The sequence below is a fragment of the Suricata suricatta genome, chromosome 13, assembly GCF_006229205.1.
Source record: "Suricata suricatta isolate VVHF042 chromosome 13, meerkat_22Aug2017_6uvM2_HiC, whole genome shotgun sequence".
NCBI classification, from domain to species: domain Eukaryota; kingdom Metazoa; phylum Chordata; class Mammalia; order Carnivora; family Herpestidae; genus Suricata; species Suricata suricatta.
The window spans coordinates 83,382,981-83,395,786 of NC_043712.1; the positions used below are offsets into that span (position 1 = coordinate 83,382,981).

The 12,806-nt window shown below is 42.4% G+C and overlaps 1 protein-coding gene across 6 annotated transcripts in view; it reads right to left on the reverse strand.

Moving 5' to 3' along the window:
* RFX3 (regulatory factor X3) overlaps positions 1-11,636 on the reverse strand; it is a 261,029-nt gene extending 249,393 nt beyond the window's left edge. For 3 of the 6 annotated variants that reach the window (XR_003901718.1, XM_029919468.1, XM_029919466.1), the window contains exon 1: positions 4,953-5,120. The gene's annotated coding sequence lies outside the window, so the exon portion shown is untranslated. Of the gene's footprint in view, positions 1-4,952; positions 5,164-11,617 lie in introns of those variants that run through there. The other 3 variants (XR_003901719.1, XM_029919467.1, XM_029919469.1) reach the window with 3 other exon arrangements.
* Positions 11,637-12,806: the final 1,170 nt, after the last annotated feature.

A 12,806-nucleotide genomic window follows, 5' to 3' on the forward strand; every position in this document is an offset into this window, starting at 1 on the left:
TATAATTTATACACTGTATATAATTATTATATGTACTGTTATACATTATACTATATGTTACACGTACAGCATAATCACTGTCTTACAGGCTATGTCTTAATGTAAAAACAATCATTTTTCCTTCCCTACCACTCCCCTTCCCAAGACCATTTCCTTATTTTACATACAAAGACCTTCAGTGTTATCTAAGTGAAAGAAGGTCCAAAAATCAGATTAAAAGGAAAGAAGTGGGAATAGACCCATAACGAATTGTCCTCCATTGCTTCTCAGTATAACTCAAGGTTAAGTTCATCTCCCACTAATTTTCCTAATTGAAGGACTCCACTGACACATCTTTGGTTATTTTAAATGTCCTCTGAGCTACATTTAATGAACACTGTCTGTAAACACCTTTAGTAGAAGTAGGCTATGGAAACGCTGTTCTCCAGACCAATGCTGGCCTCTGCAAATAGTCGGTGTGAGATCGTCAGATCAGATGCACTCCATCATGAAAGTTGAGTAATAGGAAAGAGTATCAAATTCACATGTTTTGTACAAACAGTTTGAGAAATATCAGAAAGTTCTAAGACTTCCTAGAGAAACTATTTCAGAGTTGGAACTCTCTTAAATATACTATCTGTGTAAAGACTATAATAGCTCTTAAATTATAACTCCTAAACATAAATGCATGGTTTTTTGCTACAGATCATGTTGCAAAGGTCTTAGACACAACCCTATTCAGGGGATCTTTCTTGCAACCTTATATCCATAAAAAAATACTGGAAAGTGTACAGAATTTCTGGTGAACCCTGTGGAAAACCTTTATAAAACCACAGGTGTGGGGTGAAGGATACAGCTCTACCTTATTTCTCTTGAATCCTGGCTAAGCCTCTGAAGCAGTAGATGGTGCAATAATCTTCCCACAGAAGCTGACTACTGAACAGATGTTAAACAGCAGTGTTTTATCATACGGAATGGCCTGGCAATTGCATTTCAACTGCCTGGAAATCTAAGGAGGTGACCTGTGTGCAAACGTAATCTCAAAGACCACTGATGATGAACATGTACTCAGACGCGGCGCCTGTCCTTCTGGTGCCCGCCCCCACCACTCACCTGCCCCCTACCCCTGCTCCTTTCTCCTCTCTGAATGCCAATGGCAGGTCTCTCTTTAAAGCACTGTTGTAGCAGAAGCAGAAGGTCCCACACCAAACCGCTGCACCTTCCCGCATAGGCAGCCCATTGTTGAGTAGGAGAATTGTGACATCAGCAGCAAGTTAGCCAATTACTCTACCAAACAGTTCACATTCACTGATCCACAGGCCACCAGGCCACGGGCTGGATCTCATAAGAAGAGCTGCTATATTTTACTACCTTTAATTTGAATTTACTGCGACATAGGCTTCATGTTTGGCAATCTGTGAAACAACAATAGAAATGCATGTGCCAGGGGCACCTGGGTGGCTCAGTTGGTTAAATGTCCAACTTCGCCTCAGGTCATCTCATGGTTCGTGGCTTCGAGCCCTGCGTCAGGCTCTGTGCTGACAGCTCAGAGCCTGGAGCTGCTTCAGATTCTGTCTCTGGCTCTCCTGCCCCTCCCTTGCTTGTGTTCTGTCTCTAAAATAAATAAACATAAAAAAAAAAAAGAAAAGAAAGAAAAAAAATGCATGTGGCATTTCGTTGCATTTTAGTTGACTGTCCTTTTGGAATGCCACAGCCAGATACCACGAAGGGTGACACCTGGGTACAAAGGTGGGCAAAGACTAACAGTCTCCGTTTGTGCTCTCCTTGCTCTCTGAGCAGCCCCCAGAGCGTCACACTGCAGGAGCTCTGATGCTCTTTCTTACAATTCCCCTGTAAACTGTGTGTGTGAGCACACATTTTCAGGGCCCAATGCCCTTAACCCTACCTAGCGCATGCTGGGGAGGCAGCTGGGAGGGCGGGGTTCTTCTGTGGTTTCCAGAGCCCCACAGGAAGCTAAGCTATCCAAAACATTTAAAAATAACTATGACCAGGGGCACCTGGCTGGCTCAGGCAGTAGAGCCTGCGACTCTGGATTTTGGATTGTGAGTTCAAGCCCCACGTTGGGCATAGAGCTCATGAAAAAAGTAAAAAATTAAAATACAAAACGTGAACTAACCATTTAACAATGTGAAGAAGAGCTGAACGCTATCATGCCTTAAACATGTACAAGCAGTCAAAGAAAATAAAGTTCCTCACGACATTCACTGTTCACCAACTATCAACAGAGGGGAAAAAAAACCTATCTCAAAATCTTATATATAAAAACAGCTCTCAAAAAAATTTGTACATGAGACCCCCGGTAGACACACTAAAATACTCTGCTTTGTGTCTCTACAGTTCATAATGTACAGAGAACATGTGATCAATTACCTCACATTCCTTCCACGAGCCAAACTCAATGTATTCTCTACCATTAAATGCCAGAATGACCAAGTGGCCTAAAATATTAGAAAGCAAAGAGAATTAGGTTAACATTAAAAATGGATTCTTTGATGTATACAAGTTATGTGAATATTTCATATTATTGAATCGGTGGGTAAATATTAATTGCCAAGTAAATGGATTATTTTTAAAGCATTTCTTTACATGACTGCTTTTATGTTTAAGTTTCCTATGTAGTCGAAAAAGAAACTGTTTTGACTTGACAGGGAAGGAGAGAGAACTTCTATTTGTCAAAGAAGAAACACATTATTCTAATAATCAGAGAAAGGGTGAGGGAAAATCCTGCAGAGAAGGAATCTTTTAAAGACTCTGCTCATCTAAATTGTGAAGACGAGAGACCAGACAATGTGAGGATCAGCCTGCTGCACACACTTTGTCTCTCTCTCTCTCTCTCTCTCTCAAAAATAAACAGCAAAAACATTAAAAAAATCTTTTTAAATAATAACAAACAAGATTTGTTTCTTAAAAATAAACAAGCAAAAACATAACATAAGTAGGTGACAAGGCTTGAGAAATTACTAAAAAATGCAAGATTATTCAGTTTTATGAAAAATTTAAAAAGAAATATTTGGTTCAGGGCAGAACAAGCAAGATCACTTTTAAACTAATGATTTTTATTTGCTAATAAAGGAATTTTAGGGGCACCTGGGTGGCTCAATAGGTTAAGCGTCCGACTTCAGCTCAGGTCATGATCTCATGGTTCAGGAGTTTGAGCCCCACATCAGGCTCTGTGCTGACAGCTCAGGGCCTGGAGCCTGCTTTGGATTCTGTGTCTCCCTCTCTCTGCACCCCTACCCCGCTTGTTCTCATTCTCTCTCTCTCCCTCTCTCTCAAAAAAATAAACATTAAAATTTTTAATAAAGTAATTTTAGGGTAACACTAAATACAAATATGTACTTAAGTGTATTTGCTTATTACCTATGTTCATACTTTTTTTTGCCCTAAATTTGACCCATGGGATCAGAGATCAATTTAGTACAGAGTATATCTGATCACTTAGTCAACTATAAACAGCATCATAGCTGCCTGGCGTGATCCACTTTTGTTTGTTTTCTTTTTTTCTTCGAGGGTAAAGATGGCATTAAGTGACAGTTGCCATAAATTTTTATGTGGGTCCATTAACCCGGGGAAAACAACACAGAAAACAGGCACAGCTGAGTATATATGAACAAGTAACAGTCCAAATACACATATTTGGGGTTACTTGAACAAGACAAGGATCACTAAAATAGTCACAGGTGTTTGCTGTGTATTTAGTGGATTACAAGTCAGATACAGCAAAAGTGCAATCATCTACACTAATTTAACACACCAGCGTTCTCAAAAAGAACTTAGCAATTTTAACCCTATTATCAGACTTCCCTGTTACTTTATTGGCATTATGAAATCCAGGATAGTTTCTGACCTGAGGTATTATACAGTTATTATAAACTAGGTGACTAAACCATACTTTGTAACAACTTTGAACAAAAGGACTGGGGTTTTGCATCGCTACAATTAGATGTTTCTAAGACAACTCTCCCAACTTATTCAATTCTTCCCCCCGATGACCTCTCCCTTTACCTCACTTGTTCAGTGAATATCAGTGAAAATTCAAGCTAATCTACGTTTATCTGTGTCCTCTGCTCTCCTCCAAACAGGTTACGAGCATAGCGTCCGCTCTGAACACCTTTCACCGCCGCATCGGACACAAACATCACTGCTCAGAATCTCTTCCTTTCTTGAATGAGCTCAAGTTCATTGTCACAGGTCACTGATGGTGCAAATGTGTGTTTGCCATTGGTCATTTTAAACTTAAAAGCCAATTCGTTTCTTAATGCCTGTCCTCATATAATATTATCCAATTATTTGTTTAAGGAAGAACGGCAACTCCGCTAGGTCCCACCGTACAAATATTAGATGAGCCCGGCCCGCCCACAAGCAGCTCACACACCACCCTCCGAGCACAGCAAAATGCTTGCTCTCAAAGCTCTGACACTGGCCCCTGAAGAGCTTGTTTTCCTTCTTCCTCTATTCCTTAATGCCTTTCTTCTCACACCTCTGACACAGAAATATCTTCATCTTGCCCTTCAACATTTATGGAGCCGTTACCGGTAGCCGGTAACATGCTAGAAGCTGATTTGGTGCCACGGGATACAGTGGTGAGCAAAACAGTTACCCGGCATTCAGGGCCCTCCTCATCCGTCCTAACCTCCTCAGGGGCTTTATAACTCGCCCGCGACGCAGCGGCCTTTCACCTTTTATGCTCCCATTTTCTCATACCCCACAACTCGTCAGGAAATGCATCCGGCTGATGCGTCATTCACGGCAGATAACTCATTCCAGCACTGCCCTGAGACCCAGGCAAAAGGGGCCGCGTCCCTGAATCCTTCCCAGAAACTGAGAAATGTGCCCAGCCCAGGGCCATCCTCTCTGACTCCTCTGCAGGAGGACTCCTCCCAGGACTCGGATCCCCTTGCAGAGCCCTGGACTACGGTCCCCAGGGCAGACGGAGAGGCGGGCATACTCACCTCCAGCCCAAGAGGTAGTCAAGACACAGCGTGCAAAAACTAGGGCATGTGGACACGTTACAGCAACGAGCCTGGGAGATGGGGAAGAGGAGGGAGACTTCCGGACAGGGTCAAGGGTGCTGAAGGCCAGTTCTCTCTTCGCCACTATGTTCTAGAACAGAACTCCTAAAACATCCAGGAATTCTAAATGGTCGTCCATCTCCTCATAAAGTTGTATCAGTCAAATTATGAGGTAAAAGGATATTCACCTAATAGTTAGCTGATCTGCAGCATTTAATATGTAGACACACCGAGTGAGCTTCCATCTGTGCTCTGACACAGCTGAGGGACGGGCTGGCTTTCAACACCTCCTTTCCATCCGTGGTTCCCCAGCTCCAATCTTCGTCACAAGTCACCCAGCAAGGATGATTATACCGGTGGTGTGGACGTAGTGACAGTAAAAGGGGCATGACGAGTATCTCTCACCGAAGGTCCTGGCACCATACTGGCATCCAATCTATACTAAACTCGTCCACATTCTTAGGGTGGCGTTGACATGTGCACAGCTTTACATTTCTATCCGTGAACGGAAAGTCACAGAGCAGCAGCAGGATTTGAACTGAAGTCTTTCTGAATTAAAAGACCAAGTTCTTCACTCCATATACTTCCTTTCATGCGATAACGAGAAGTTTCCCTCGCTTCAGACTCCCCCTCTGCTCGCGCACACAGCTCTGCCAGACGGCGCTCCCTACAGCCCCATTGCCACCCTCACGGTTGATCCATTTCAAAAACAGACACTGGTTGGTTATGCTCCATCCAGCTGAGTTCCAAACCCTTTGCCTCATTTTCCATTCCATTCTACCTGCTTCATTACTTCCCTAGAAACTCTTTTTTTATTTAAAAAAATTTTTCTTAATGTTTTATTTATTGTTGAGAGAGAGAGAGCATGTGAGCAGGGGAGGGTCAGAGGGAGAGGGAGACACAGAATCCGAAGCAGGCTCCAGGCTCTGAGCTGTCAGCACAGAGCCCGACGCAGGGCTCGAACCCACAAACCACGAGATCATGACCTGAGCTGACGCCGGATGCTCAACCGACTGAGCCGCCCAGGCGCCCTCCCCCCAAGAAACTCTTCAGCCCAACATATATCTGCTCCTACCTCTAGCACGCGTTTACCTCCTTCCTCAGGAAGTTACAGCCAGTACACCCACCCCCCCAAGATCCATCTCGCGCCCACCCTCCTTCCTGAAGACGTCTCCAAAACCACTCCAGACCAGAACCCTGTCTCCATTTTTGTGAGTCACCAAAGCACTGACGGTCCCCCATCAGTCAGCAAGTCAGGAAGCGGTGCGCTCGGCATGCGGGGAGCCACACACGACAGGGCTCTTTGGACTCCAGATCACCTCGTGGACTTTGCTGGAAGGGAACATCGCAGAGCTGGGTACAGTGCCGCTAAGGACAGAGCACCTGGCTGAAAATCTGCTTGGATCACACATTAGCATGGACTTTGCTGTCTAGTTTGCATAGGAAAGTAATTAACACCAGTTCTTATATAGTAAGCAGACTTTTTGGTCCTGGAACCCGCTTAGATCTGAAGTTTCTTTGAGAACCCCAAAGACCTTTTGTTTCCGTGTGTTGGATCTAGTTGGGCACTGGTAAATGTTTGCCAGGTCTCCTTCAGACCCCTCAAAAAAGCCAGATGGGTAGCTTCTGCTCATTTCCATAGTGTAAATACTCCCAACACGACCCATTTCAAGCCAGCAATGGGACATGCGAATATGGAAGGCGATGTTAGGAGGAGATGAGCAATGCGGACGGTCTCCAGCGAGTGATAAACTTTGGTGCGTCACTAGCGATGTCTATCCAGTCATTATATTAGAAAGCAAAGTGGGGAAAGGTAATAAATAGTAATTTAAAAATTACAAACTATTACATCTTAACAGAAACACATTTTATGAATTATATCAACATTTTCCCGAAGAAAAAAATATTAATGAGAACAATGGCATTGTTTTATATTCTTGTAAGTTTCTTTTAATATCTTGCTTAATAGAAGACAACAGGCTTCCCGGGGCGCCTGGGTGGCTCGGTCAGTTAAGCGTCCAACTTCGGCTCAGGTCACGATCTCCCGGTTTGGGAGCTGGAGCCCCACATCAGGCTCACTGCTGTCAGGGTGAAGCCCACTTCAGACCCTCTGTCACTCCCCCCTTCTCTGCCCCTCCCCTGCTTACACTCTGTCTCTGAAAAATAAAAACATTAAAAAACTAAAAAGAAAACAACTAGCTTCTCACATATCCTTCTGAGCTCAATCTGTCGTCTGGGGTGAATATATTAAGAAAACGCAGCCTCACGCACACATTCGGTTTTAAAAGGAAGGACCTCCTGGGGCGGGTGACCCTAGGCGTCCTCCATTCACACCTAAAGCAGCATGCACGCACAGTGTACAGTTTGCATAAAAGACGCTCGTGTGGCAAGACCTTACCAAGAGTGAGAGTTCAGCCTGGCCTTGTGGTTTAGTTTTTCCCACCTAGCAATTATCTCCACATGAGTAATTCCAGCTTGAGACTGTACTGAAAGGTAGGTTTATGCTACGCCATACGCATGTGTGTATATTTACATACACATGTATAAAAATGTGTACATATACATATGACGGCTCCCCAATTCAACAAGTCAAAGTGGTAAGAATATCAAGAGAAAAAAAGATAACGTGAAAAAGATCAAGTGAAAACTTCATTTGTAGGAGAAAAACTTCTATGCAGAAAGAACATTTATGAAGCTAACGTATGAATCTTCACTGAGCTGGACGTTAACAGTCAATTAAACATAAAAGGTACAATTATGTTCTACATTCTTACAAGTGGACAATTGTACCTTATGTACGAGATGGTAAGTCACAGAGTTATATATTCACTGATGTCAAAAATCCAGCTTCTGTCAGAACAGAATTATAATTCATTTGACTCTGGAATTTAAAACTTCCCAATTTAATATTCTGGGCAATATTTAAGTCTTCAAAATTGAATCATTAAACAGATTAGCAATGTAAACACAGGGGTGCCTGGGTGGCTTAGCTGGTTAAGTGTCCAACTCTTGATTCCAGCTCAGCTCATGATCTCATGGTTCGAGAGTTCAAGCCCTGGCTCAGGCTCTGCGCTGACCGCATGGAGCCTGCTTGGGATTCTCTCTCTCTCTCTGCTCCTTTCCCTGCTCTCTGTGTCCCTCTCTCAAAATAAATAAATAAAACTTAAAAAAAAAAACATAGGCACATATATCATCCTCAGGGGGAAAAATTCATTGAACCACCAGTAACGCTAGTGGTTTCACCTAAAAGTCTGTAGCTGTGGAACCTTCCATGCTATTTTTCCCCGGCTCTAAGTGTCACAGTCGCCTAGTATTCTCCTGCTTACAATATCAAGGCAACATTAAGCATTAAGCACGTTCTGTACCTCCTCCTCTCCTTTAGCTTAGGCTGAAATTACCTTCTTCAAAGAATTGAAATAGGATAGTCACTGCCTAAACCGGCTTAATCCCACTAGCTACTTCAAACCATTATATTTCAAAACCACTTTTATTCTTCTGAAAATACTATCTTCTCATTAAATTAAATGCCTTATGGTCTCTTTAGCAACAACAGGACACATGAAAACTTAAACTCGATTTCGTAAATCAATGGTGAGCATGTTGTACATTTTTTGGGGCTAGACCGAAAAGTAGCAAAGGGAATCCGGTTTTTACAGGACTCCACTGCCGCGTTCCTTCTCAGCAGAAGCTGATACTCATTTCCAGGTCTCTTAGATCAATATAAAGTGTTAACACAAGCTTGGGCACTTGTTTCTGCTCTTGCAATTCTTTACAAGCGAGAAGATTTTGAACAGAGGCTAAATGTTGATGTAAAGTCTGCTGTACATATTTACTGAAAATACATAAATGTGCTGTGTTCTTTAAGTTCTACCTTTTGTGCAGGGAACAAGCATTTCCTGCGCAGGACATACTGTTCCTATCCACTGGCGCTGTTGCAATCTTTAAAGATCATGTCCCCAGACCCGACTCTGTGAAGAGGGGTGGCTTCGTAAAAGTTTTAAGAAATCCTCTCTACAGACCAATACTGGAAATGACTTAACCAAATACACAGGACATAGTCTCTCTCTTTGAAAACAACTTTGTTTCTAATTATATCCAGTCCCATGTTACTATTTTAAGTAGCCACCCTCTTCTACAAAACCTTCCTCATACCTCAAACCTCCCAGAGACGGAGCTACTGACAACAGCAGCTACCACCGCAGCACGAGTGCTAACTCCAGACTGCCACGCTAACTTCTCTAGGTGAACTTAGCTCGTTTTATCTTCCACTTGTTCATTATAACCCAACCGAATAGTTAGTATCTCCATATTTACATTAAAAAATCTGAGATCAAAGTAGGTAAGAAGAAGCTTAAAGTTAATTAGCTATCAAATGACTAAAGCAGAACTTGAATTCAGGTCTCTTCTACCCAAAGACCAGGACTCACACCTCTGCCTAAAAATTTTGCAAGCTGACAGTCCTCATGTGACACACATCAGGTATTTACACCTTGTAAGGTGGAGATGCAAGCAGTCACGGGTATTTGTGAATGTGAGATAAACATATGGCTGTCTCACGTGGTACAGTTTGGGTCTTTGTGGGAATCTTACAGTTCCGTGCAAGCACTACAACAGCCTTCTCCTAATGTTGTGACAGTCCTGACAAATCTCTATATTCAAGGCTACCTGGAGGTAGGATTTCTGATCTTCCCACAAATCAGCTTCACATGGAAATTGTATTTGTGTCTTTAAGAGTGAGCTGTGATCTCACACTCGAGAGACTGACCCACAGCGCATGCAGCACCGTGCGGACGACAAAGACACAGGAGAGTGGTTAGAAGGGGTAGCACGCCAGGCTACTGACCTGCTCACTACAATTCAGACTCACTGAGAGGACGGTTCTAGTAAGTGCCATGTGGCCACGACGTAAAATACCGATGCGACAATGCGAAGCGGCAGTAAAACTTTGGAAACCTCGTGGAAGGTAACCACAGCCCCATCGTGACTTTTTCTCTAGAAAAACAAACCACTCCTTCTTGTGAAAGGAATGCCTAAATTCCAATGTTAAACTCACCGTGGCTCTACTGGCTTACTAAGGGATAAAGAATATTAAAAATATTTGAGAAATTAGGGGCGCCTGGGTAGCTCAGTCAGTTAAGCATCCAACTTCGGCTCAGGTCATGATCTCACAGTTCTTGAGTTTGAGCCCAACGTCGGGCTCTGTGCTGACGGCTCAGAGCCTGGAGCCTGCTTGGGATTCTGTGTCTCCCTCTCTGTCTGCCCCTCCCCTGCTCCTGTTCCGTCTCTCTCTCAAAAATAAACATCAATTTAAAAAAAATTTTTTTAGTATTTCAGAAATTAATAATCGAGTGCTAAGACTTCCAAAAGTTTGAGTTCTGCCCACTAAAAGTAGCATTTACACTGGATTGGTATAATTCATCGGTTAGCAGAAAACAGCCTCTCTGGTGATGCCAAGCTGATCCCTGGGTCTCTGTGCCTCACAAGAACATCCTAGAATCCTCACAAGTCTAGGAAGCTAGTCTAACGTCAAGTGGGGCACTAAAATGTCTTAATGGGAAAATGCCAACACGGGCAAACTATTATTATAGAAATGCAAAAGGGCACGCACTCAGTCACCGATGAACATCTCTACCTAAAGCAAATTTACTGTTTAAGAAAAAAATTAGTTTGTATACCATTCACTCGGTTCCATGCCATGCGCCTGAGAGGTTGATTTTACCTTTAGCGGAAGCCGCGTCTTTTCTAATCTGTTTAGGGCAGCTGTCAAGTAATCAGAGTGAGTGGTGCCATTTTAATAAGGAAGTCTTTTAATGAAATATAATAGGTCACAAATACCTAATTTCTGCTCTTTACTGTAATTGCCAGTCTCTACTATAACTGCCACTTTAACAATCTTTTCCGAACGCGGACACAAAAGATGAACAAATCAAGGGGATTAGCATGTGTGTGTATTTACAGCTTATTGCTGTCAGAGGCGCGGGCTCCCCTCCTAACTCCAGCGGGCTGCGTGAGGGCCCGTTTCTCTGGATGGGGGCATCCTGTTCCAGGTTGTGGAAGCCTCTGAACTACTCGCGCGCGCGGCTACAGAAGCGGACGCACACTGGAGAGCCCACGGGAGAACGCGGCCGACGGTCCGGCACGAGTTGCCCTTCAGGAACACCACTCGCCTCCTGTCGCTGGGACACTGTACACACTGCTGCCTCACTCTCTGCAGCAAATCCTCGGCTCTGTCGGTTACTCACCCACAATCTCAAGAAACGCTGTTTGTATATAGTTCAGATAGCGTCTTTTTAAGCTAAATTGTCAGTTCTCACGAGCATCCGTTCTAGGTGCGCGTGCACGTGAACTGCAAACATCAGACTCTGGAGACTAGCTACAAAATTAAAACAGATCTCAAAGAGAGAAAGCACAGTGATGACTTTTATTTTTAAAAACTACATTCGGTGTACCTATTTGACCACAGCTCCATTTTAAGTTTATGATTACAGAATCTTTAAAGAAACTAATGCCCTGAAAACTTCTTTACATTATAACCCTTTTACCTTTTTATTTTGAGCATACTATTTTTTTAAGCAGTACTGTTTTAAATTTGGTACTAATCTTACAATTTTAGCATCAGAAGTCCTGGGCACAAACAGGAGTAGTTTGCTATGAAGTTTGCCCATGTTTCAAAGGGCAGGCTTCCCCAACCAAACTAGCTCACTGTGAAAAGAAAACCATGACAACTGTTTGCGCCTCTTGCTTTATTATTACATCCGGCCTGGTCACTCGTAGAAATTCAGTCTATTATGGTTGCTAGGAGTCTGTTGCTGGGCAACGCAGAAGGGTATGCAGTGCTGTCAGGCTAAGGGGTGCTAATAAACCTGTGGGCTTCCCTCTAGGAGTCTGACCAGTGTGCTTAAAGGGCTTAATACTTTTCAAGAGTGACCGGCCCACAATTCAAGACACATCCTATTAAAAACAAGTCACACTGAGAGATTTCTAACAAAGGAACAAAACGCTAAACATACACAAATATTCAAAATGTATCCTCAGAATCCCGAACTAATTTGGTAAAACAAACAAAGAACAGATTATGATCTACATTTCAATTATACCACCTACTATCCCCAAGTTTTTATTCCCATATAGACCCTGAAAGGTCATAATGGAAATAGATGAACAGAGAAAGTTTCAGGGGGGATTTAAAAAATAAAAAAAGCAGTACTAAGTACCTTCAACTTTGATTGAAAAAAATATATATATATCATACTTATACAAACTCCATTAACAGAAAAATAAACTAAACCTAGGAATCCAGAAGTATTTAAGTAAGCAAAAAACTAAATAGCATTCTCCCCTCATCCCCGGGGCCACACAAAAAAACAAAAACAACAAAAAATTGAGAAAGTTAAGAAATTCCAAATTTCATTTTATTATAAAAAAGGTCATTTTTTTTTTCTTTTCACCCCTTTGCTCAGTCACTGATTCTAAATCTATCATATACATATTCTGGAACTTTAAAGAGTAACAATAAGTTATTCACAGAATTTCACTACAAACAGATGGCATTACTTGAATGTAAATAAGAAAAAAGATAGTAGAGCCTGTCAATAAAATACTGCTAACAAATTGTGTAAAAAAGAACGTGAAAATTGGGCAGTGGATAAAAGAGGACGTCTATCTACTTCAAAAGAAGAAATTTTTGGACTTTTATTTACTTATATTTGCTAGGCCTTTTTCATAAACTATTTGAAGACAAAATCAGATGAAGGCGGTTTACCATAAAATACCAAAGACCATAAAGATAAGTAA